This window comes from Microcaecilia unicolor, chromosome 1 (genome assembly GCF_901765095.1).
Source record: "Microcaecilia unicolor chromosome 1, aMicUni1.1, whole genome shotgun sequence".
In the NCBI taxonomy this organism is placed as follows: Eukaryota; Metazoa; Chordata; class Amphibia; order Gymnophiona; family Siphonopidae; genus Microcaecilia; species Microcaecilia unicolor.
Window position 1 is genome coordinate 598965626 of NC_044031.1, and position 26549 is coordinate 598992174.

Here is a 26549-nt window from a genome sequence, read left to right on the forward strand (position 1 = left end):
ACACAAGGGAAGGGAGCTATGGACTTGGGAGCAATTTTTGAAGTCCACTGCAGTGCCCCCTAGGGTGCCCGGTTGGTGTCCTGGGATGTCAGGGGGACCAGTGCACTACAAATGCTGACTCCTCCCATGACCAAATGGCTTGGATTTGGCCGGTTTTGAGATGGCCGCCATTAGTTTCCATTATCGGCGAAAACCAATGTCAGCCATCTCTAAGGGTGGCCCAAATGCTGTTTTGGCTGGCTCTGACCATATTATCGAAACGAAAGATGGCCGCCCATCTTTTTCGATAATATGGTTGGGTACGCCACTTTATGAGGCCGTCATTAGAGATGGCCGCCCTTATAGATGGCCGGCCCCGTTCGATTATGCCCCTCTATGGGGCATTAGGTCAGTATTTTCATGCTTGATCTTTACAATACTTTGATAAAATAAGGAGAACCAGCAAACACTTCACACGTTCTATAATACTCCATTGATTAAATCTGAGTCTCCTTATCCCATCCATAATCATGAGTGGGCTTCAATGGCAGGGCTCCTTTTACCACTGCTTAGTAAAAGGGGCACTTAATTTGCATCAAATTTCAGTGAGACCAATAAGATGTGGGGGGAGGTGAATACAATAGATTGCCCTAGAGAAAAAAATCTGCTTTCTCAAAAAGCTCCAACCAAGATAAAAATCCTCCTTTTTTTAATTCAGCCCTGCATTATTTCCACATCCCTAAAAAGGATGAAATATATAGTAGAAAATGAGAGCTACAATGGAGGAACTGATATGGATGAAGAATGATAAGGTTTTTCAATGTCTAGGTACAAGAAAAATAGTGAAGAATCAGAAGTTAGACTCAGTACACAGTACTTGCCTTCCATTTTTAATCAGTCCTTAAAATCACCCTCTTACCTTATAACTTACTCCACAATATTGCTGCAAACTACTAAAAAAAGAAATATATTTTAAAATAATTTGAATGAGAAGCTTTTATGTGAATTGTTAAGCTATTATTTTCATTGTGGAGATAGGAGAGACGTGGAGGGGCATAATCGAAAGGGGCGTTCAAGTTTTCCTGAGGACGTATTCGCAGGACGTCCCAGAGAACGGGTGGGGAAACCCGTATTATCGAAACAAGATGAGTGTCCATCTTTCCTTTTGATAATACGGTCAGGGACGCCCAAATCATGAAAATTAGGTCGACCTTAGAGATGGTCGTCCTTAGAGATGGTCGTCCCCGATAATGGAAACCGAGGATGTCCATCTCAGAAATGACCAAATCCAAGCCATTTGGTCATGGGAGGAGCCAGCATTCGTAGTGCTCTGGTCCCCCTGACATGCCAAGACACCAACCAGGCACCCTAGGGGGCACTGCAGTGGACTTCAGAAATTGCTCTCAGGTGCATAGCTCCCTTACCTTGTGTGCCGGGCCCCCCCAAACCCACTCCCCACAACTGTACACCACTACAATACCCCTTACGGGTGAAGGGGGGCACCTAGATGTGGGTACAGTGGGTTTCTGGTGGGTTTTGAAAGGCTCACATTTATCACCACAAGTGTAACATTGGGGGGGGGGGGGGGGGGGGAAGGGCCTGGGTCCACCTGCCTGAAGTGCACTGCACCCACTAAAACTGCTCCAGGGACCTGCATACTGCTGTCATGGAGCTGACTATGATATTTGAGGCTGGCATAGAGGCTGGAAAAATATTTTAAAAAAATGTTTTTGAGGGTGTGAGGGGGTTAGTGAATAATGCAAACTGCTTGATAGTGATAAAAGCAGAATATAATACTTTCCAATAAATATGTGTCTACATTACTGAAAGTGACTTTGTGTAAATGAAATTATGCTAATGTGGTCAAGGGTGTGGCTTGGATTGGGAACAAATTCAGTCAGACACACAGGGTTTGCAAGAAAAAGGGAAATTATTTTATTGTTTCACTCAACATGTGTGCCCTTGTTACTTCACAGGTTTTAGTCCAGCACAATTGCAGTCTCTGTTTTCTCTCTGGCTCCTTAGATATCACTATCAGCACTTTCTGTCTCTAGGGCTGCCTCCCAGCCTAGCCCAACACAGTGTCCGTTAGCCCCTTCTTGGGTTTCCTCTGGACATACATCAAAACAAGTACTTTCTGCATAGAATTCAAGGTTCTCTCCTACCTTGATAATCTTCCCACATACTCTCTGGAGGGTTAAGCTTGAGCCACACTGCTTTCCTGATCTTTTATGGTAGTGCAGCTTAGCTTAAAGTGGAATCCTATTCTCTCCTAGAGCTCCCTCCCTGAAAACCTCTGCATCAGGGCCTCCCTAAACTGTGCAGCCTCAGGGCTTTTAGTTTCCTCCTGGCCTGAGCCCTGCCTGACTCAGGCTCAGCCTAGCACCACCTGCTGAAATGTGGCTGAACTGAATCCATCTCTGCAGATTAGCGCCATATGACGAAAAGGGGCTGGACTGCGCCAGTAAGGGAGTGTTTCCTGCCCCTACGTCACTCCCTCCCTCATGGAGATGTTCATTTTCCATGCATGGCCATGGTGTTTGGCCTCTTGGCCAAACTGCCTAAAGGGCAATTCTATAATTCACACCTAAATGTAAGCACCAACTGCATACACTAACATTTAGAATAGGCACACTTATACATGTGAATGACATCACAAATTGGCATTTACATGTGTATGAGCTAGGCACTATTCTATAAAATTGGTGCGCTAGTCGCATGACATATAAAAGTAAATGGGCTGTATCAGGGGGCAGAGCATGGGCATGTCATGGATGTCTCACCTAGCAACACTTGCACCTTATAGGATAGTATCAGAATCATGCTGTTCTCCAGCTACTGAAGGGGTCACTGAAGCCCACTCCAGCCCAACCAAATCTTTCCAGCCACAATTAGGGCACAGACCATAGAAGTCTGCCCGGCACTGGCCTTGTTCTCCAACTACTGAAGCTGAATCTGTCAAGCCATGATCATGGAACAGACCGTAGAAATCTGCCCAGCACTGGCTTTGCTTCTCAATTACTGGTGTTGCCATCTAATCACCTCTAAGCTTGTTTGGTTCCATGCCTTCGATAGAGGATTCCTTTGTGTTTATCTCACACATTTTTAAATTATGTTATTGTTTTCATCTCCACTACCTCTCTTGGGAGAGCATTCCAGGCATTTACCACCCTCTCCATGAAAAAGCACTTTCTGACATTATTCCTGAGCTCCCCCCCCCCTGCATTTTATATTAATGTTCTCTAGTTGTACCACCTTCCCTCCTCTGGAAACGTTTTCTTGGTAGATTAATACATTTCAATGTCTGTATCATCTCACCCCTGTCTCTCCTTTCCTCTCTTGGGTTTACATCTTAAAGGTCATCAGGTCTCTCCTCATAACATTTTTGTTGTTTTTTTCTGAACCGTTTAAAGTCTTTTTTACGTCCTTAGCAAGATACAGCCTCCAAAACTGAACACAAAACTCCAAGTGGGACCTCACCAACTCTTGTATAGGGGCATCAACACCTCCTTTCTCCTGCTGGTTATACCCCTCTCTTTGCAACCTAGCATCTTTCTTGCCATGGCCACCGCCTTGTTGCATTGTTTTATCATCTTGAGATCTTCAGAACCATCAACCCAAGGTTCCTCTCCTGAGCATGTACTTATCAATCTCTCTCCTCCTATCTTGTACATCTCTTTCAGACTTCTGCAGCCAAAGTGCATTACTTAGGACTTCTTTGCATTGAACTTTAACTGCCAGACCTTTGACCATTCTTCTAATTTTTGGAGATCTATTCTCATGGTTGGTACTCCTTCTGGGGTATATATATATATGAGAGACATCACTGAGTTTGTCTGTTTGTGGATGATTCTGTTTAATATCTGTTTTGGTACCTCACAGAAGACTCTTGAATAAGCTGAGAGGGCTGAACTAAGGACCCAAAATGGTGAACCGGACAGGAAACTGGTTGCCCAACAGGTGACAGAGGGTAGTGGTAAATAGAATTTGCTTGGAAGGTGAGTAGTTGAGTGCCTTAGGGATCAGTACTGGGACTGATTCTGTTTAATATATGGAAAGGCTAGCAGATGCCCCAAGTGCCCTCCTGCTATAGGTGGTTGGGACCACATCACACCATTTTTGCATAAGCTTCACTGGCTACCAGTACAATACAGAACCAAATTTAAAACTCTGTGTAGTACTTGAACAGGATCTCCCTCTACACACCTTCAAGGTCACTAAGGTCATCCCAAGAAGTTTCCCCTAACCACACCCTCTCCAAAGGACATCACATGAGTGATATCCGCAAGCGAGCCTTCCCCGGAGTAGCCCCTATGCTCTGGAATGCACTCTCTGAAAGGCTTTGCTTAACACAAGACTACCTCTACTTCAGGAAGCAGATGAAAGCTTGGTACTTCAACAAGGCCTTTAAAGGAAGAAGTAAATGTCACCTGCTGCACATATTATAGCAGGACATGTTTAGCCACTCCTACCCTAGCCAAGATAATGCTCAAATTTGCAACTCTTTAACTAGTCCCTTATTTTCTTACCCCTGTTACTCTATCTTATCTATCTATATGTTCCATCTTTGCTTACACACTATGCTGTCTATTAAAATGTTTTATTGTATACTAGTAAAAAAGGCCCGTTTCTGACACAAATGAAACGGGCGCTAGCAAGGTTTTCCTCGGAGTGTGTATGTTTGAGAGAGTGTGTGTGAGAGTGACTGTGTGAGAGAATGAATGTGCGAGTGTGTGGGTGTGTGACAGAGAGAGAGAGTGAGTCTGGGTGCCGAGTGTGTGAGACCGAGAGTATGTGTGAGACCGAGAGTGTGTGAGAGTGACTGTGTGACACAAAGAGAGTGAATTTGATACAGTGTGAGACGTGGTGTGACTATATGAGAGTGAGAGACATAAAGACACTTACTGTGAGAGAGAGTGTGTGTGTGTGTGTGTGTGTGTGTGTGTGTGTGTGACAGAGATACCTCCCCCTCCCTCTGTGGTCTCAGCACCCCCTCCTCTGGTCTCAGGATCCCCTCCCCCCTCTTACGTCTGAGGACCCCCCCTCCTCCCCTCTGTAGCAGAAGGTGGATTTTGAGCGTGGCTTAGTTATTGTTTTGTTGGGGAGTGTGTGAGTTGCATGAGCAATCAGTGCTGCCATTTTGGTGTTGGGGGTTTGTCGGGGGGAGGGTAACTTTGTTCCACATAATTGTATGTGTTTCTGTTGTTTATGGATGGGTTGGGGGCTCAGAGGGTGTGTGTGTGTGTGATTGAGGTACATAGGTGTATGTGTGAGTGAAAGAGATGATGTCTGTGCATGGCACAGTGTGTTTGTGTTCACATGAAAAACAGAAACAACAGAAAAGATAACCCTAGACTTGACTAAGATCTTTAGCTCGCCTGGAACAACTTGCAGTGAAGTATTGACACAGGCTGTCTTTGTCCTTTCCCTAGAGTGTGTAGCCTTCTGGCTCCTTATTTATGTGCATCATCCTGCCTGGGAACAGGCGTTCCATTTGGGCTCTGTTTTGCCTCTCATCCCACTAACAGAAGGATGGGACCCTCTCCAGGTCTAATACCTAAGAATAGCCACAGGCTAATAGCCAGAGGCTTCTCCTTCCTCCTCCCCTCCCTCTCTCAGCAGTTCCAGCTGTCGAGGAAGCTCCGCCCACTCGCACTCCCCCGCCTCTCTCCAGCCAGTGGAGCTGCAGTGACGTCTGGCGGAGTGAGCCAATCGGACGGTGCTGGGAGAAGGGTGTTGCGGAGGCGGGTGTAAGGGGAGACTTGTGCTAAGGATCTGGATTGAGCCAATCGGGTGGCGCGGTGGGCGTGGCAAGAGGAGGTGGGAGTAGCAGGGGGCGTGGTTAGTAGTGTTGAGGCTGAGGAAGTCGTGGGACGGAGCTGGACTCAGTGAGCAATCGGCTGCTGTCTGCGACCAGGTGAGTGTCCGGCTGTGTACCCGGTGCTGCCGGTGTCGGGGAGAGGATGGGACTTTTGGTTTTTTTCTTGGTAAGAAGAGATCGGGCACTGGATGTGGCTGACGGGGGGAACCAGACCTGGGCTGGCACTGGCACCGGACACTCTCTTGCATGGAAGGAAGCCAAGTGTTAGCTCTGCTGGGTCTTGTTTTCTTTTCTGCATCCTCCTCCCAAGGAATGAACGGTCCAGTCAGTCTGGCGGTGAGGGGCTTGGGTGATGCACCGGGGGGGGGGGGGGGGGTGTGCTCTGACAGCTGATTCCTAGGCAGAGGGAGGAATAGGGAAACACGCTCCTCCCCCTGCCTGGCTTGCGGTTTTGTGTGTTGCGTCCGGGTTGGCGACGTCATCCGAGGCTTCAACCGAGGCACAGCCAATCAGACGCGTGACATGGTCGGTGATTGTCTGCCATTCGTTCAGTGTCAGTGCTCCGCTCTCCACGTCATCACATTTGATGCGTGGGCGGGGCAGACACTCATGTAGGTAAAGCGATCTCAGCCACTTCACTTTTAGAACGTTGGGTAAGTGAGGCTTCATTAGAACGTTGGAGGTGTGTTTTATATAGCGAGATTGTGCAGACATTGTAATGTAGCATACTATGCCATACTTTGTATTGTTGTTTGAATATTTTTACTTCTGTAATTCTCTATTGCATATGTTTGACTTATTCTTGCTGTACACCTCCTTCAAAAATGCGGTAAATAAATCCTAATAAATAAAAATAAAATAAAAAATAAATAAGGCATAGGATAAATTCAAAGGATCCCTATTTAGCAAGGTGATAGGTTCAAAAGAAAACAAATAGCATAGAGGGGTGTAAATTGCACAGAGAGGCTGGTGCAGTGCTAAACAAAAACAGAGTGGAGGTAATTTGCATGTTCTGCACAGAATGGCAGATACAACTCTAGCCATCTTGCTGGGCAGACTAGATGAACCATCTTGGTCCTTATCTGCCATTTGTTACAACGGTGCTTACTATTCGTGTTTTAGATTTCCATAAACTGGTAATTAGATGTCCATATTACATGGACATCCATATCCTGATTTTAAAAACCAAGATATGAACATCTAAAACTGGAGAATGTGCATCTGGCAAGGGAGTATGGCCTAGTGGTTAGGGTGGTGGACTTTGGTCCTGGGGAACTGAGGAACTGAGTTTGATTCCCAGCACAGGCAGCTCCTTGTGACTCTGGACAAGTCACTTAACCCTCCATTGCCTGCCGCATTGAGCCTGCCATGAGTGGGAAAGTGCGGGGTACAAATGTAATAAAAAATAAAATGAACTTGTTCTGGGCAGGACTTGGGAGAGCCAAAAATATGAACATTTATTTCCCATTGCAGAAGGGGAAAGAACATCCATGTCCATGTTCATAAAGGTTGATATTGGGCATTAAATCTGCTACCTGAAATGTCCAAGGTTCCCCTGTTGGAAGGGTCATTAACTGTTTGTACTTATCTGTGCTTACTGCAAAACATTAACACAGGGTACATGAAAAGTCTGTGTGGTACATGAAGGGAATATGCCCAGTATCTGCCTTGTTTGTACTGCATAGGGCATACAGAACTCCTCCAATAACCCCATATTCTGTGGTGGTGCACCTCCAACCCCTTTTCCCCCTCTTAGCCCCTACCCTGGCAGATCCAAAGCCCCATCCCACCCTCCACCAACCGTTCTGATCACCCTCTCGACACCCCCATAATGTCTGATAGCATTCCTAGGGTTACCATATGGCTCCAGAAAAAGGAGGACGGATTGAGCCAGCCGGGTTTTACTTCCATTGCTTTCAATGGAAGTAATTGGGCCACCGGGTTTTACTTCCATTGCTTTCAATGGAAAGCAATGGAAATAAAATCCGGCTGGCTCAATCCGTCCTCCTTTTTCTGGAGCCATGTGGTAACCCTAAGCATTCCTGACCACCCCCCAGTGCCTTCTAATGCCCATTCCAGTGTCCCCATGCCTTCCAATCTCTCCTACACAAAACTTCATCTTAAACAAGAGATCCATGGCTCCTTCGAGCCCTACCTTCACCCAGCCCCCAAACACACATCTCCTAATCCAGAACCTACCTAGGATGTACATATCTCATTACAGTGGTCACTGGCAACAGTGATCCCTCCTTGCTGCTGCTAAGAAGGGTGCCAGGATTAAAGATGGCACCTCTGCCTTCTGACAGTGCATGAATGCAGAGGCACCATCTTTGATCCTGGTGCCCTCCCAGGCAGTAGTAGAGAGGGACTGCTACTGCCCAGGACCACTAATAGGATATCTACCTCATGCATAAGCTCCGGGTGGGTAAGAAGAATTGGGTTACCTGAGGGTAAAGCTTGGGGTGTAGTGGTTCTCTTGTCTGGATCAGTGTAATGTATGTCCATTTCACCAGGCATTTTAGAACAGGTTCTACATTGGCAGATCCTGTTCTGAAATTATACGGAAACTTCAGACTTCTTGACTTGGATATGTGATTTCCCCATTTGACCTTTCTTTCTTAAATGCCTTTCTATGTTACTATGACATTGGTTTTTAAGATCAAGAATGGTTGATACTTTTTATGATCTTTTGTTTTGCTTATTTTTTTCCCTTTTTTTTTAATTGTAAAAAGTACATTTTATAAGAACATAGAGTATTTAAAACAAAATGTACTATTTTCAATGGAACTAATTTTCAAATAAATGTAATTAAAATCCCCATGTTGAATAGCAATAATTGAATATCCATACTCACCTTCTTCTGCAAGAATATGTTTACTCACTTTGAAGTTACCAAGCAGATCCTAGTGGCTATTGATTTTACTCAGTCAAAATAGATGGCTTTGTTTTGCATGGAAAAAGTGAGCAATTTTCCTGACACCGACTGCTTGTTTAATAGTCTTAGAATAATCTATATTTCATTAAAATGATGACATATTACACCCAAGCACTCTCCTGTCTTCTAAGCAATTGATTTAATGCAATTTAATACTTGGATAGCATATAATAAATTGGTACAGACTGACAGCACTTTGTTATCAAGTCATTCTTCTCTATATAAACATGATGTTTGCATATATTAACCCTCTTCCAGACATTTGTTTCCCCCGACAAGACTCTCTGAACTGAACTCTTTCACTAAAATAGATTCAACACAATTTTTTATACGCCACATAAAATTTTTAGATAACTAGAAAGCCTCACAATCAATATTCATAGCATGATTTATGGAACAAGGAGACTTTCTACTAAATTGTGGCCATAAACTCAGTACCGTGAAGTATTTAGCAATCTATCTCATGGATATTTGAAACTGTGAATTAATGGTGATGAAAAATAGTCACAGTGAATCACCTGAATTCGATGTAGGTGGTTAGTAACTTTATTGGCTCAAAATATCCATCCATTAACACTCTCATAATTTTAATCTTGGATCACTAACTTGGGTTGTCTAGGATGCCTGCATTTTTAACATCTTACACAGACAGATGTATGAGATTTTTTAATGCAGTATCTAGCATAGGAAACAACAGGCAAAGATAATTTACCTAGCTTTGTCACTGCCTTTTACAGAGAAACTTTGGACTTTCGTATTTTCTATTTTTTTTTTCTTCTTCTTTTTTTTAAAGTTGATATTTGTGTGCCGTTTTTCCTGCTATAATCAGATAGGGGTATTGGCAACTTTGGTGCAGTCTTACAATATGAATATACATTTCAAGCAATTGCCATATGCTTTTCAACTTATACCTTTTATTAGATTGTGCTAACGGACTGACATGCTGATTTTTCTAAACTACGAAATAAATAGATTAAAAAAAATACTGATCCATGCAAATTGTTATTTTCACCCAGTAATTTCTAGGGGTGTGGGAATGGTCAGTAGCAGCTATTTTGAAAATAAATGCTAGCCCCCTAATTCTATAAAAGTTGGGTGCCCAACTTTACGACTAGTGTGCTAAGTTGCAAATGCCGTTTATAATATAGGGTCAGTTATGCATGCAATTTAATAAGCTAATGAGCTACTAATTGACATTAATGACAGTTTGTAATCCCCACTGATTTCAGCACAAACCCTGGCAGCCAATCAGAAGAGACGTTCCCCCCTCTCTCCCTGCCAAACCGGTAGAATCATAACACAGTTATTGGCTATAATTGGTTTTAATTGACAGTAATTAGCAGTTAAATGTATAGCTGGCTTTAGTTCGTATTCTATGAATTGTGCGTACAAAATGCAAGAGCATGCAACTGGAAAAGACTGTTTACCTGGGGGGAGGAGCATAGGTGGGTTAGGGTCATGGCTGCCAGGTGCACATGTGGGTTATGTAATATCTGTGTTTTCATGCCTACCTGCCTACAGTTAGGCATGAGCATTTACACCAGCCATTTGGCTAGCATAAGTACTCATGTCTAAAATTAGGGGCATAAATGTGGTCTTACACTAGTATTTTAAATGGCAATTGTACATGCCCCATTGCCTTATAGAATCAGCGTGCAGCATCCCAGCACCCAACTTCATGTGACCTTTTGTTAATTACCTCCTATGAGTCCTTTCCTTTGATCTTTTTTCTATAGCAGGAACGTTAATGTGGAATGCCTTGCCAGGTCAGCTTTGCTTAACTATTAGTTTCCAGCAATGCAAGAAATTATTAAAAGCACAGTTTTTTGTTCAAGCAAACTACTGATCTAGTATAGTTTTGGAAGTTATGACAGTAGCACCTTATGTTTTGGATTACGTTAGTAGTATTTTATGTTATATTTCTGCTAATTGATAATGTTTTGTTTTATATTGGTATGCATGTTTTTATGGAAACTACCTAGTTTATGGCGGCTTAGAAAGGTTTAAGATAAATAAATAAATAGATATACTTGGATACATCTTCATACTCCCCTTGAACCTTCCCCCCCCCCCCCCCAAAAAAAAAAAAAACTACTTATCCCTCTTGGTGCTTCTTTGTCCCCCCCCCCCCCCCCCCCCCCCTCCATCCAGATTTAGGGTCTTCATACCAATGTTGGTGCTGCTTTATCCCTTTTCTGGCTCCTTGGTGCCTTTCTCCTAATATTGGTGTCACTTTACACATATGTTGTTGCTTTGGGTTCTTCATGTCAATGTCAGTGTTGGTTGCCCACTTCTGTTGCTCTGGAGTCTTTCTGCCAATGTTTGTGTCTCTTTACTCCTCTCCCAATGCCTTGATGTATTCTTTCTAATGTCAATGATACTTTCTCCTTCTCCCTCCCCCCAAGTCCATTTTAATAATGGTCTATGGACTTTTCCTTTAGGAAGCCGTCCAAACTTTTTAAAAATCCCGCTAAGCTAACCGCCTTTACCACATTCTCTGGCAGTGAATTCCAGAGTTTAATTACACTTTAAGTGAAGAAAACGTTTCTCCGATTCATTTTAAATTTACTACTTTGTAGCCTCATTGCATGCCCCCCAGTCCTAGTATTTTTGAAAAGAGTAAACAAACGCTTCACGTCTTCCCATTCCACTCCACTCATTTTTTTATAGTCCTCTATCATATCTCCCCTCAGCCGTCTTTTCTCCAAGCTGAAGAGCCCTAGCCGCTTTAGCCTTTCCTCATAGGGAATTCGTCCCATCCCCTTTATCATTTTCATTGCCTTTCTCTGCACCTTTTGTAATTCCACTATCACCTTTTTTGAGAATTGAACACAATATTCGAAGTGTGATCGCACCATGGACCGATACAAAGGCATTATAACATCCTCATTTTTGATTTCCATTCCAAATCTAAAAAAACAATACTAACATAAAAAACAAAATCATAAAATTCACAGGGATTCAACAATAAAATGTCTCAATAAAAGGTCTAAACAGCCCCTTGACCAAAGGCCTGGGAGAAAAAATAAGCATGAAGCAATTTTCTTTAGTAAACCTAGCATATATTTGAGTAGACATTTGGATATTTTTAATGGTAAAAATCCTTTGCAATTTCTTAGCTCTTTGAAGGTCCAATGTAGGATTTAGGTATCAAAGTATTTCTTGTTTGAAATGCATTGTAAGTCCGGTCATGTACATGAAATATTTACCTTGTCATGCTGGGTTTCTATTTTCATATTTATTATATATTGGATGTTTCATTACCAGTATGCTGCCATATCCCTTTGTGCCCTGTTCTGAGCTCCCAGCAGAGACAGCAGATAGCAAATGTTTTAAATAAATAAAAGCAAATATTGCTTGATAGGAGTTCTTGGGGTCAGTACAATAATTGTAGGAAATTGGTTACCATGCAGTGTTAAAAAAAAACAAACCTCTTCTACGTCTCTGAGGAAAAAGAAAGACTTCCTGAGCTATTAGTTCAAACTTAATTTCGTACTGCTCTATAGAGCCCTTTGATCACTTCATAAACCTATGCGTTAGTACAGGAATTTTAATTGGTTGACTTTTAATTGATCTTTTGGATTGGTTTCTATCACATTCGGCATCCAGAGCTAATATTCTACATAGGTGTATAAATGGAATTATCATCTACAGAAAAAGGAACCTTCCGTTACTTCTCTACAAATGCCTGGTAACAACTCACAATGAGAACAGTGTTCTGATTGGGGAATCACATTTGCAAATGGTTATTGACAATAACAAGGGAATTCAAAGGAAGGCAACCAAAATACACAAAGAGACTGAAGGAACTAAATTTATATTCTCTAAGGGGTTCTTTTATATAGTTACTAGTAAAAAAGGCCCGTTTCCGAAACCAATGAAACGGGTGCTAGCATGTGGCTTTTTTTGTGTGTGTGTGTATGTGTCACAGAGTTATTTTGTGTGTGTGTGTGAGTGTGTGAGGGTGCGGTGTGTGTGCAGGTTGTTGATGTGTGTCTTTTTTTTTGTTTTGTTTTTTGCTTTGGGGTTGGGGGATGTGCTATGCTGTCCTTGGTCGCTGTTTGCTGCTGGCTGGGTCGCGGGTAATCCTTCCAGCTGGGCTGCAGCTTGTCCTGTTCGCCCACGTCCCAGATGGTGACGGGCACATTGTTTTCCAGTTCCTCTGACTCCATGTCAACGGATCCCAAATATAGTCTGTGCTATAGGCCCTCTGGCACTCTTCAGTACTGGCATTAAGCATTTAAAAATTTCTCCCCCCCCCCCCCCCCCGGTCTATTTTTGCACATACCCACAGCAGGAATATTCTTCTCTCGTTCCAGCGGTGGTTCTGTGCTCTCCGTGCTGCAGAGATAATGAGCCATTCTGCTGGGGAATGCTCCTCCCTTATTGTCACGTAGTTTCCTCTCATTGGTCCGTCTTATGTTGCCTAGTGTTGCCTGGGAACGGTGTTGTGATGGTCCTTTGTGTTTCAGAATGTTGAGGGTGTTTTTTCTGATTGGTCCGTCATGCGAGGGCAGGGCAGAGAGACATGGTCAGTGTTGTGGCTTCACCACCATGAATCCATGAACCCTTCAGGGAGTGACTGAGTGACTTCAGAACGTTGTCTTCAGAACGTTGAGGGTGAGTTTTATTATAGTAGATTTTTGACTCCTTGGGATTCTATCAGTGCAGTAAAACTGTTTTAAATGTGATATCAAGCATGAGGACACTGTTTAAATGCTGTTTTCTGGTGCATACAGGAGATGATGGAGCACACAGAAGTGCTCTAGAGAGTCAAATGAAGTTGTTACAAGCAGAACATGTTAATTGAGCACGACACCAGTCCCTGAGGCAGCACATTTTGAAGCGTTGAGCAGTAACAATGGGGGTTTTGAACAAGTGCAAGCGGAAGTTGTAGCATCTGTCAGTTGCCCTCCAGTTTATTCAAGGACTCATTTGTCCTTTTAGGGCACTCAAAAAGAAGAGAACATAAGAAGAGCCATTCTGGGTCAGACCAATGGTCCATCTAGCCCAATATCCTGTTTCCAACAGTGGCCAAGCCAGGTCACAAGTACCTGGCAGAAACTCAGCAACATTCCATGCTACCAATCCCAGGGCAAGCAGTGGCTTCCCCAAGTCTGTCTCAATAGTAGATTATGGACTTTTCTACTAGGAACTTGTCCTAACATTTTTAAAACCAAGATTCACTAGCCACTGTTACAACATCCTGTGGCAATGAGTTCCAGAGCATAACTATTCGTTGAGTGGAAAAATATTTTCTCCTATTTGTTTTAAAAGTATTTCCATGTAACTTGATCCACTTCTACTCATTCTACACCGCTCAGGATTTTATAGACCTCAATCATATCTCCCCTCAGCCACCTCTTTTCCAAGCTAAAGAGCCCTAACCTCTTTAGCCTTTCCTCATATGAAAGGAGTTCAATCCCCTTTATCATTCTGGACACTCTGTTTTGAACCTTTTCTAATTCCGCTATATCTTTTTTGAGATATGGCAACCAGAACTGAACACAGTACACAAGGTGAGGTCACACCATGGAGTAATACAGATTCATTATAGTATTCTTGGTCAAATTTGCCATCCCTTTCATAATAATTCCTAGCATCTTGATTGCTTTGTCTGTTGCCACCGCCACTGCACACTGGACAGAAGATTTCAGCATATTGTCTAGGAAGTCATCTAGATCTTTTTCTTGGCTGCTGACCCCAAGGTGGACCCTACCATCAGGTAACTATGATTTGGGTTATTTTTCCAATGTGCATCACTTTGCATTTATCCACATTAAATTTTATCTGCCATTTGGATGCCCAGTCTTCTAATTTCCTAAGGTCTTCCTGCAATTTTTCAGTCTGCATATATTTTAACAACCTTTAATCGTTTTGTGTCATCTGCAAATTTAATCACATCACTTGTTCCTGTTTCCAGATCATTTATAGATATGATAAATAGCACTGGTCCTAGTACAGATCCTTACGACACTCCACTATTCACCCTTTTAAGTCCCTGCAATGTAATAAACTTCATTCATCCCAGCATATATCACAGGATCTCAGTTACCCATGTGGGAAAAATATTCTACATAAAAGAACCTTTTACATTACGTTATAGGGCTAATTTTCAAAAGAGAAAAAATGTCTAAAAAGTGATACAATGCAACATTTGGAAAGTTTTTTGAAGCATGTGAAATTTTATTATTAGTACTGTGTGTCAAATTTTTTATTGAATAGGAATAAGAACTGTATATATTCAGTGCTGCCACTAGGCATGTAACAAAGATTAATATGCATACCTATTAATGTCACGGCTAGCATTTAAAGAATGCAGTAACTCCCAGGTGTGAATATTGACCTCTATGTTTTTGAGTTCATCCCATTTTTGATCTTAGAAGAATTTTAATTTATATCGACCTGTGGAGGGGCATTTTCGATATGACGTAAGTTTGACTTTGGATATTTTGTTCTAAACGTCCAAATGTCGAATAGGAAATGTGGCCATTATCAAAAAAGAAACACATTTTTTTGTTTTGAAAATGGCCATTTGCTAGATGTTTTGTGCTCAACAGGTTTCTCTTTTTGGTTTATTTTTGAAAAAAGAATATCCAGGTAAAAATGCACAAAATCATGCCATTGGGATGTAGGAGGAGCCAGCATTCTTAGTAAACTGGCCACACAGACATCCCAGCAGAACATAGGGTCACCTTAGGGGGCACTATAGTGACTTCACATAAAAGCTCCCAGGCAGAACATCTCATCATTACCCCCTTATATTGTGTGCTGAGCTCTCCAAACCCCACCCAAATCCCACCATCCTCAACTGTACACACTACAATAGCCCTTATGAATGCAAGGGACACCTATATGTGGGTACAGTAGGTTTATAGTGAGAATTGGAGGGCTCACACTTTCCACCATAAGTTTAAGAGGTAGAGTGGGATATGGGCCTGAATCCTCTTCTCCACAGTGCACTGCACCTACCACTAGGAACTCCAGGAACCTACTTGCTGCTCTACTAGGACTGACTATAACATCTTAGGCTGTCATCGAGGCTGGTATGTACTGTTACATGTACAGTTACCATTGGGGGAGTAAAGGGGAGTCATGCCTTCATTGCCCCAATGTTCATCAAGTCATTTAGGACAACTTTTTGTGCCTTATTTGTTCTAAAAACAGGTCTAGACCAAAACATTTAGACTGTAGCCTTGAACATTTTTGTTTTATAAAAAATAAAAGCAGAAGAGACCCCTTTTGAAAAAAAAAAATGATACAAAACAATAGCAAAAAAAGGGTGGTGACCACTGAAGTTCCAACTTTGGGATATTTATTAACAAAACAGAACCATACAATAAACACCCTAGAAGTGGCTCGACACAGTCCTGAGTTTTGGCGCAGAAGGCGCATGCTTCATGAATCCTACGGATGAATCAGTGTACCAACTTATATGGATATCAGGATACAGCAGATTGTGCAGTTTTGCTGGTCTGACTCTCCTTATGCCAGCTGATAACATCACTCTTTTTGATGTTACTTATTGCACAATTTACTGTATCCTGATATATATACAAGTTGGATTAGAGGAGTAGCCTAGTGGTTAGAGCACCAGTCTTGACATCCAAGAGGTAGCTGGTTCAAATCCCACAGCTGCTCCTTGTGATCCTGGTTAAGTCACTTAACCCCCCATTGCCTCAGGTACAAAATTAGATTGTGAGCCCTCCATGGACAGATAAATAACCAATATACCTGAATGTAACTCACCATGAGCTACTACTGAAAAAAGGTGTGAGAAAATCCAGATAAATAAGTTGGTACACTGATTCATCCCTAAGACTCCTGAAGCAGGTGTCTCTTCTGCAGCAAATCACAGGACTGCATCAACTCACATTTAGGGTATTTATTCAGTGGTTCTGTTTTGTTAATGAAATATCCTAAAGTTAGAACTTGAGTGGTCGCCCCCCCCCCCCCCCCCTTTTTCTCTGCATTTTTGTTTTATTCCATTATGGTTGAAAAATGTGCAAATCCCACCCTCAACACACCCTGACACACCCCCTTGTTATCTGGACCTATTTCTGATGAACTTCATATCAATACGTTTAAATATTGGGTTTTGAAAATACCGATTTGAACATTTGGGTAAGAAAAACATCCTAGTAGAGCTTCAAGCCACTTGCTAAACATTTGTCTCTTTTGAAATTAGCCTTATACTTACTTATATGTAAATTGTTGCATTTTTTAAAATTTGAATTTCAGTATTCTTACATACATGAAAATGTAGCAAGCAAGAAAAAAATCGAAGATCACATTAATGGGGAGTGAGGAGAGAAAAAGAGAAAAGGAAAAAAAAGCAATCTGCATTTATATATTTGCATCCTTGTACCTGATCTTCCTTAAACCCAATTAATAAACTAACCCCCCTATCTAATTGACATTCCAAAAACCACTATCACTTTGCTTCTCTATCTACCAAAAGGCATTCTAACTGAGTAGGATCAAAGAAAATATAACTTGTATCATGAAATTTAACTAAGCACTTGCTGGGAAACTTAAAAGCTTGTAGCCACTGCAAGCACTCATGGTTTCAATTGCTGAAAAAGCTTCCAAGGATTGTAAGTGGCACAAGCCACATTAGAAAAATCTGCAATTTACCAGCACAAAATAAGCAATCTTTCTTTTTGAAATAAGATCTCAAAACTGTGATCTTATCTCTCCCACATATAAAGGTCACTAGAAGAGTAGCACATTCTATAAACTGATCTTGAGAAGTTTCTAAGAACAACATTCCTAGATGTATAATAACAAGAGGAAACCATTAACTTGTCAGCTTCTGACAACAATAGAACTTCCTTGAGATATTGTCTAAACAGTATCTCAGGTGCTCAAAGGGAACATATAGGAAAATTAAGAATACATAAATTTCTATTTTTCATCTGGTTTTCCATGACTTCTAACAGCCTGGTTTTCCATAGGCAATTTTTAATTCAGAGCCGGTGGTTGGGAGGCAGGGCTGGTGGTTGGGAGGTGAGGATAGTGCTGGGCAGACTTATACGGTCTGTGCCCTGAAGAGCACAGGTACAAATCAAAGTAGGGTATACAAAAAAGCAGCAAATATGAGTTATCTTGTTGGGCAGACTGGATGGACCATGCAGGTCTTTTTCTGCCGTCATCTACTATGTAATATGTAATTAATTCCTGAAGTCCTCACTACCTGTAGAATACGATATTTAGGATCCTGTTTACTAAGGTGCACTAGTGTTTTTAGCTCATGCTAACACTTTATATTTTTATGGGTGTCTCTAGCGTTACCACACGCTAAAAACACTAGTGCACCTACAGCACGGTTTAGTAAACAGGGCCCTTAGTCTCTAATGATTTCAAACATTCTTCCATCTTAGTTGAATTGATCTCTATTTCTCCAAAATGTGAGACTAATTGTGAGGAAAATTCATATAACTGAGTCACTGTTCTTTCACAATATTCTTCACAAGTTCACCAAAGACACCTCCACTGAGGGAATCGCCTCCTCTAAAGATAAAGAATCTTTCCATACAACTGGTTGAGGCAATTAAGAAGGTTCCTTTGATGGGGATGCAACTAAAACATTAGGCATGGAAGTACTTCTACTTAATGGATTTGGGGAACTGTTCAAGGTATCCTTCAAGTCCAATGGACTCAAGGAAGTCATAGGTGGGGGTAGGGTGGGTCTATCCCCTGAACTTAGGGTTTCTTTTATCAAGCTGCACAAATAATTAAATTCTTGTTACACTAAGATGTAAGTATCACCACACCTCTTCATTGTTCCCAGTTTTTACATATAATAATGATGATGATGATGATTGGTACTTATGGCCCGTCACTCTCCCAACATTTGAATAAAAATATCCATTTTTAATATTCTTGATTTCTTCAATAATAATTTGAAAAATGACTTAGGAAGGACAAGGAGATCAGCTGCAATGTGTGATGATTTGTTAGTCCTGCATCAGGGAAGATGGTGATCTGTAAGTACATCAACAGTGAAATTGTCTTTTGCATTCCTAGTTAAAGGGCAGTAAAGTTAACTGATGAATCATCAATTGTTTAGTATAGAAATGAATATATGCATTTTTCTTTCTTTCTTTTTTTTTCTTGGGCGAAGGGCAAAGTTTTGCCTCCCTGTACATTTCAAGCAAGCACATTTTCTCTTCACTTCTGATCTGAGATGGATCTACAAAAAAAAAAAAAGCCTCGGATTATCAAAGAACATCAGGATCAGAAACTGCAAAATGAAACCATAATTGCAATCTGTGAGTTGAAATTTATATCTTTAACTTATATTATTTCTAAATCTGATATCCTGCCGAATCTCCCTCTGCATTAAAACTTCCAAATGAAATTCACACAGGAGTGAAATATAGTTATTTGATTTATGACTCTAGTGAAATGAAATGCCTTGTTAGATATTAGATTCTGGACTTTTAAAACTATTTTACTTTGCTTCAAGATTTAAAAGCACAAAATATAGATAGGTTGTCAGTCAGCCCTGTAGAACTGATTATTCTATCTCCTGGAGCATCTCAACTTCCTGGAAAGCAGACACTAGAGACCTGCACAGGAACAGGGTTCGCGGGATTCCCGTGGGAACAGAAGCAGTTCCTGTGGGGTTCTCGTGGAAGTGTATGCTGTACTTGCACCAGCCTCTCACCTACCGAGTGCCAAGTTCTTTGAGTGCTGTCTCCTCCTCCTCCTCCTTGCTTTAACAGCACAGATGTGGAAAGTCTCCATTAAGGAGGTGGTAGAGATACAAATGGTGATGAAATTCAAAAAGGCATGGGATGAACACCAAGGATCTCTAATTAGAAAACTGAAGTTATAAAAAACCTAAACTTAAATGGTTGCACGTGTGTGGATGTGTCGAGTGACACTTAGATGGTGACTTTGGCTGTGATGAATTAGGGCCGATACCGGGAGACCTGTATGGTCTATGTCTCATATATGGCAATCTGGTTTAGGATGGGCTGGAAACTTTAGTGGCTGGAACATGAGGACAGTGCTGGACAGAGTTTTACGGTCTGTGTCCCGCAAATGAGAAGATGAATAGGCTGGAGTGGGCTTTGAGGGCAACTCCAGTAACTGGAACATAAGGATAGGGCCAGACGGACTTCAATGGTCTATGTCCCATAAATGCCACAGAAAGACCATAATCAAGTATATAATATCACATTCATTGTTGATTTAATCATGAATTGATAATGATTGTGACTATTGGGCAGACTGGATGGAACGATACGGTTTTTATCTGCTGTCATTTACTATGTTACTATTAATCCTCTCTGCTCCTGGGCTGATGTGCAGACCTCAGCTCTGACATAGACACAGGCATCAGATTTTCTTGCGGGGACGGGCGAGGACTGGTAAAATTCTCCGCGGGGACGGGCGGGGATGGGTTTGATTCCCCACGGGGATAGATGGGGATGGGCTAGATTCCCTACGGGGACAAATGGGGACAGGTTGGATTCCAGTGGGGACGGGTTGGATTTCTGCCCCTGTGCAGCTTTCTAGCAGACACTTCAAAGAAACTCAGATTTTTATCAAGCACTGTCTGCATAATTAACACTCCACTGTTAATTGCTGCCAAAGACAAGCTGGATCTTTGTTATACCAAATAGCTAGAAATCTCTGTGAAGATCTTCATACATCCTAGTAATTTGGGGAAGAACAAACAATAACCTCCCCCATCTACCAAGAAGACAAACTCAAGAGGTGTACTGTTCTAGGTAAAGTATAGAGTAGCTTTAACAGCCAGCTTAAACCATCCCCAAGTAGAAGCTTTACCAGTAGATTCTCAAATCTTAAGAAAATCGTCTTTATTGTAGTACTCAGAATAAACAAAGAAAATCCAACCTACAGTTCAGTTGCTTAGACAGAATCGTGGATACAGAATATCACAGAGGAATGTTCATTCAAAAACTAATCAAGTTATTTGGTAACTACAAGAAACCTTACTGAATAAAAAAATGTATTTAACAAAATGATATATTTACATTTCTCAAAAATTCCAAAACTGTGCAGAGTATATAATTAAAGAAACTGTCAATTGTTTAACGTTTACTCTGGTGTTCAAATGCAACTTGAGCATTCAGAATAGAATTGAATAGTTTTTCTGCCACAAATTTTTTTGTCTTCCGTGATTAAAAGGTTTTTTGGAAGTTTTTACTCTGTGGTTGTTTTCACGGAAGGAGGAGGAGGAGCCTATGATGTTGGCCAGATCAGAGGGGAGATATTTACATTTCTGAAAAAAGAAGGAAAAGACCTCATAAAATGTCTGCAGACTATTATCTGGAATGGAGAATTATGGTCTCAATAGACTTTCACGTTATCATTGGTCAAAAAACCTCCATACCCTACCTAATGAAACTTTATTCAATTAAATATATTTTATGTTTCTGTTTCTAAAATATTGATAGAGCATACACAATATCCAGCACTCGATCGCACTTGTATTAATCAACTGTTTCCAGCAGTGAATCCCAACGGGCTTCCTTTTTCACCATGGGGCTTCTTCAGGGGAACTGGTATGTGTTTTGCTTGAGCTGCAGCAAAGCTTGAAGTGGTTGGATGAGAAGAAAATAAGTTTAAAAAGATAGTGAAAGAGAGGAAATAAGAGACAGAAGAATGGCCTGGAGGCAGGGAAAGGAAGGAGAGGAATGGCTGGTGAGGCGATTAGAGGCAGTGGAGGATAGATGAGGTCTGTGAGGGTAAGTATAGAGGATGGAAATGGGGGTCTAGAGAGTGGGTGAAAGAAAGAAAATAGGAAATTGGGGGCCCTTTTACTAAGCTGCGTGTCTATGTGTACCCAAAGTGCGCCAAAATGGAGTTACCGCATGGCTACTGCGGGGCTCTTGGAGTAATTTCATTTTTGGCACGGATCTGATGTGCCCAGCCAAAAAACAATTTTTATTTTTGGACTCATATCGGATGCACACCGAGTGGCATTTTATGCACGTAGATCATTACCGCGTAGTTACTACGTGAGACTTTACCGCTAGGCCAATGGCTGGCAGTAAGGTCGCAAACCCAAAATGGACGAGTGGCAATTTTGATTTTGCCACACGTCCATTTTCAGCAAAAATTTAAAAACGGCTTTTTTTATTGGCACACTGAAAAATGGATTGGTGTGCACCCAAAACCTGTGCCAACACTACCGCAAGCCATTTTTCAGCGCACCTTAGTAAAAGAACCCCTTGGGAAGGAGAGAGACAGAGGGGGGTAATGGGAGTCCTGCAAGGTGGATGAAGGGAAGATAGGAAAGCTGGCAGAGAGATAAGGACTGAAAGGAATGAGGCTAAGTACTTTGTTTATTCACCACTTGATATATTGCCTTTCTATAGATACAGTCAATGTAGTTTACATATAATATTTTTGCAGGTACTTCTTCCCTAATGGGCTCACGATCTAAGGTTATTTGTACCTAGGGCAATGGAGGGTTAGGTGCAGGGGCGTAGCCAGACTTCGGCGGGAGGGGGGTCTAGAGCCGAGGTGAGGGGGCAGACTCAGATACAAAACGAAGAAAGAAGACTTCGGCTGGCGGGGGTTGGGGTCCCCTGCCAGCAAAGGTAGCAGACGGCAACAGTGGGTTGACGGCGGGAGGGGGAGGTTGAGAGGGTCGTTGGCAGGGGGGTCCAGGGCCAAATCTACGGTGACCCAGGCCCCCGTGGCCCCATAATAGCTAAGCCCCTAGTTAGGTGACTTGCCCAGGGTCACAAGGAACTGCAGTAGGTATCAAACCCAGTTCCTGAGGTCTGAAACCCACTGCACTAACAATTAGGCTACTCCTTCATGCCACCAGTGGATGAGAGAAAGGGAGACTGAGGGGTAAAATCAGAAAGCAGTGAAGAAACAAAGATCTGTGCCAGACAGATGTAAAGATGGAAGGGAAGAAGACAAGAGGAGAAAAAAAGCAGTAGAAAAGGTCAACGTGTAAAAAGTTTAGGAAAAGTCTGATACATGGAAAATGGAAGAGATACAGAGACCATTTGTAAAATGAAATGTTCAGACACCAAAGGTAGAAAATAAGACATTTATTTTTATTTAAACTTATTAAGGATTGAATTGTATTCACGTTAAGAAATGTAGCAGAGTACAGGAGAAAAAGCATTTCTGTATCTCTTTTACAGTATTGTCATTGCTTGTAGTTTGGCTTTCTTTTGTCTGCATGTTTTCTTTTTTTTTTTTTTTAATGGTTCCCTCATGTTCTGCATGTGCAACTGAGATGAAACATTCTGTTAACATTTACTGTCGGGTTAGGAATCAGTTAACAGTAGTGCTTATTCTAGTTTCCCAATAGTGGATATTATGGTGGTCTAGGACCCAATGTAATACTTATAGCACTGTCTCTTCATAAGTGGGTTGGGCTGTTATGGTATGATAAATTTACTATATAGGTTTTTAGTGTTTTTTTTTTTTTCAGGGTCTTACAAAGTGTCTTGCCCTTTTTGAAAGTAGGCTTTAGGGCAAGGGCCGCCAAAGGTGACCCTTGTCACAAAAAATTAAAATGCCCAGGACTAGTGGTCTCCACATCCCATAGAGAGTCACCACAAAACAACAACCTGTCTGGCAGTGGAAGGAGCATGTGCTGTTCCTGAGGTGATAATCAGTTTAAATATGTTTTGTAGGGTGTGTATAGCTCCATTGTTGGGGAATATTGTGTTTGTGATACAGAAATGAAGGTGCAGGGTTTATATTGAGATTCTTTTCAATCCTGGAGAGAATCCAGACTTTACTCCCACAAAGAAGAATTTGTTGAATAATGGAGGAGGGGGGTATCGGCTATAATTGTGTTGTTACCAGGTAGCTAAAACTGGCTGGAGAGGGAGGGAGGGTTTCTTTATGTACAGAACACCGTGGTATCTTATACTGCCAATTTAAAAGTGGGGGGAAAGAGGGGTATGATGTGCAGAAATGTCATTTTGGCTCCCCCCCCCCAAAAAAAAAAAAACCTAGCTTGCCCCCTTGCTGCCATCCCAAGATTTTCTGTCTAGAGACTCCACTGGGAAGCTATGATTCAAAAGTTTGAACTTAGCTGCATTTTGCAAATATATAGAAGTAGTTATGTAAGTTTTTGCAGAACCATTTTACCAAAGTTCTTCAGAGGTGTTAACCTTCTATAGTTATAAATAGTAGAGGTGCCTTACTTACTTTGCTTGGCTTAATATAATCCTCCCCAGTTCCCTTTCATAATTAAAAATATATGTGTTATGATTAAAACATTTTACTCCCCACTGTAGGCACTAAACCAACTCACAGGGCGTGAACTAATATGAACAAGGACAGAATTAATCAAATGGAAATGTTATAACAGGTGGGGAGAATAGATGGTGCAATAATGTAAAAATACGTGATTTATAAATCATCTCATACAGTGGCAATTGAAATAATGGTGAAAATCACTCACAGTAATGCTTTATCCTTATGATCTTGTAATCTCCTTGACTACACTTATAATGTCCTTACAACCCGCTTGCACTACTGCTTAACACTTTCCTCAGCACTGTCACAAGTCTGTTCTACAATAGACAGTGGCTGTCCCCTTTGCTGTTCTTCACAATTAGCACCAATGATGTCTTCATAACCCTCTCCTTCCTTCTAAGAACACTGGTGTTACATGGTTAGGCAGATATAATACCTGAAAAGCACAAAAGCACATTATACAGGGTGAGGCAAAAAAATGACCCCTCTAGAGTTTTTATGTTGTTTTCTCAGCAACCACTTGGAATTTCAGGGTGAAATTTTACAGCTTTATTTGTTGTTACCATCTATGTTTATATGCCCCCTCCCTACCCATCTTCAAATCTCTGCTTAAAACTCACCTCTTCAATGCTGCTTTCGGCACCTAACCTTTCGAGAAATATAGTATGCCCTATCAGACTGACTCTACACTTGTCTTTTGACTGTACACTTGTCTTTAGATTGTACACCTGTCTTTTAGATTGTAAGCTCCTTGAGCAGGGACTGTCCTTCCATGTTAAATTGTACAGTGCTGCGTAACCCTAGTAGCGCTTTAGAAATGTTAAGTAGTAGTAGTAGTATATGCCAAAAGGAATGAGATTATCTTTTTTTTATTTTTTTTTACTTTATTTTTATTAAGCTATAACATAATTTTTACAAGCAATCCACTTGTTCCAGAAATATGATGAATTCCCAAGGAAAAAGAGATATAATACAATGAAAAACATTTAGAAGAAAATCAGCAATCCCAGGATTAATCCTTTAGACCACCATAGTGGGGGGGGGGGGGGGGTGGAGAAAGGAAAAACATAAGGTGGAATAGCTTAAACAGGAAAACTAATATGGGGGGGGGGGGGGGGAACATTGGAATGATCACGATCCGAACTGCATTACTACTGCATTACCTAAGCTGTGCTAGAATGAGAGAGCTTTCAGTGAGCTTCTTCAAATCCAAAAAGGAACACAATTGCTTCGGGACAAAGAATAAGAGCATAAGAGTAGCCATGCGGGTCAGACCAATGGTCCATTTAGCCTAGTATCCTGTTTTCTAAACAGTGGCCAAGCCAGGTCACAAGTACCTGACAGAAACCCAATTAGTAGCAGCATTCCATGCCACCAAGCTCAAGACAAGCAGTGGTTTCCCCATGCCTGTCTCAATAGCAGACTATTGGACTTTTCTTCCAGGAATTTGTCCAAACCTTTTTTAAACCCAGATACGCTAACTGCTATTACTACATCTTCTGGCAAAGAGCTCTAGAGCTTAACTATTCGTTGAGTGAAAACTTATTTGCTCCTATTTGTATTAAAAGTATTTCCATGTAACTTCCTTGAGTGTTCCCTAGTCTTTGTACTTTTGGAACAAGTAAAAAATCGACTTACTTCTACTCATTCTACACCACTCAGGATTTTGTAGACCTCCTTTTTCATTTGCAAGGGGCACCTGGTATGTACCCTTTTCTTCCAGCTTTGCATCCACTATGTCAGACCAGGTATTTTGCTGGAAAGATGGGGAACAGAGAAGAGGTTGTGGTAGCATGTAATATAATGAACTGAAAATGTCTCTCTTAAAAATTGCTTTCTTGGGCACTGATAATGTGAGGGAGTCATAGACAGAGAGTAACTGAAAGAGGAAACTGCTCCCATTCTTCTCAAAGAATGAAAATATCATTTGTCCTGTTACATCATTATATCCCACAGGAGATAGCTTTAATGAGCTTGGTCTGTCTGCGCAGGTCCAAAGAAGCAAAATGGCAGAATCTAAAAGAGCTGACATAAGGTTTAGTGGAGGGAAGCAAAAGATATATTCAGGCTTATTTTTGAAAGAGAAAGGCGCCCATCTTTCGACACAAATCAGCATAATCAAAAGCTGAATTTGGGCGTCCCCAACTGCTTCCCGTCGCGGGGATGACCATAGTTCCCGGGGGCATGTTGGAGGCATAGCAAAGACGGGATTGGGGCGTGCCTAACACATGGGCGTCGTCGAGCGATAATGGAAAAATGAAGGGCGTCCCTGACGAGCACTTGGCCGACTTTACTTGGTCCATTTTTTCTTACGACCAAGCCTCAAAAAGGTGTGCGAACTGACAAGATGACCACCGGAGGGAATCGGGGATAACCTCCCCTGACTCCCCCAGTGGTGACTAACCACCTCCCACCCTGAAAAAAAAATTTAAAACCTTTTTTTGCCAGCCTGAAATGTCATACTCAGGTCCATCGCAGCAGTATGCAGGTCCCTAGGACGGGAGGTATGTGTGTGACAGCGAAGGCATTGCGAAGGCGTGGACATCCTTCTTTCAAACATTTTGGATAGCCTGCACTTCCCCTCCCCCCCCTACACAC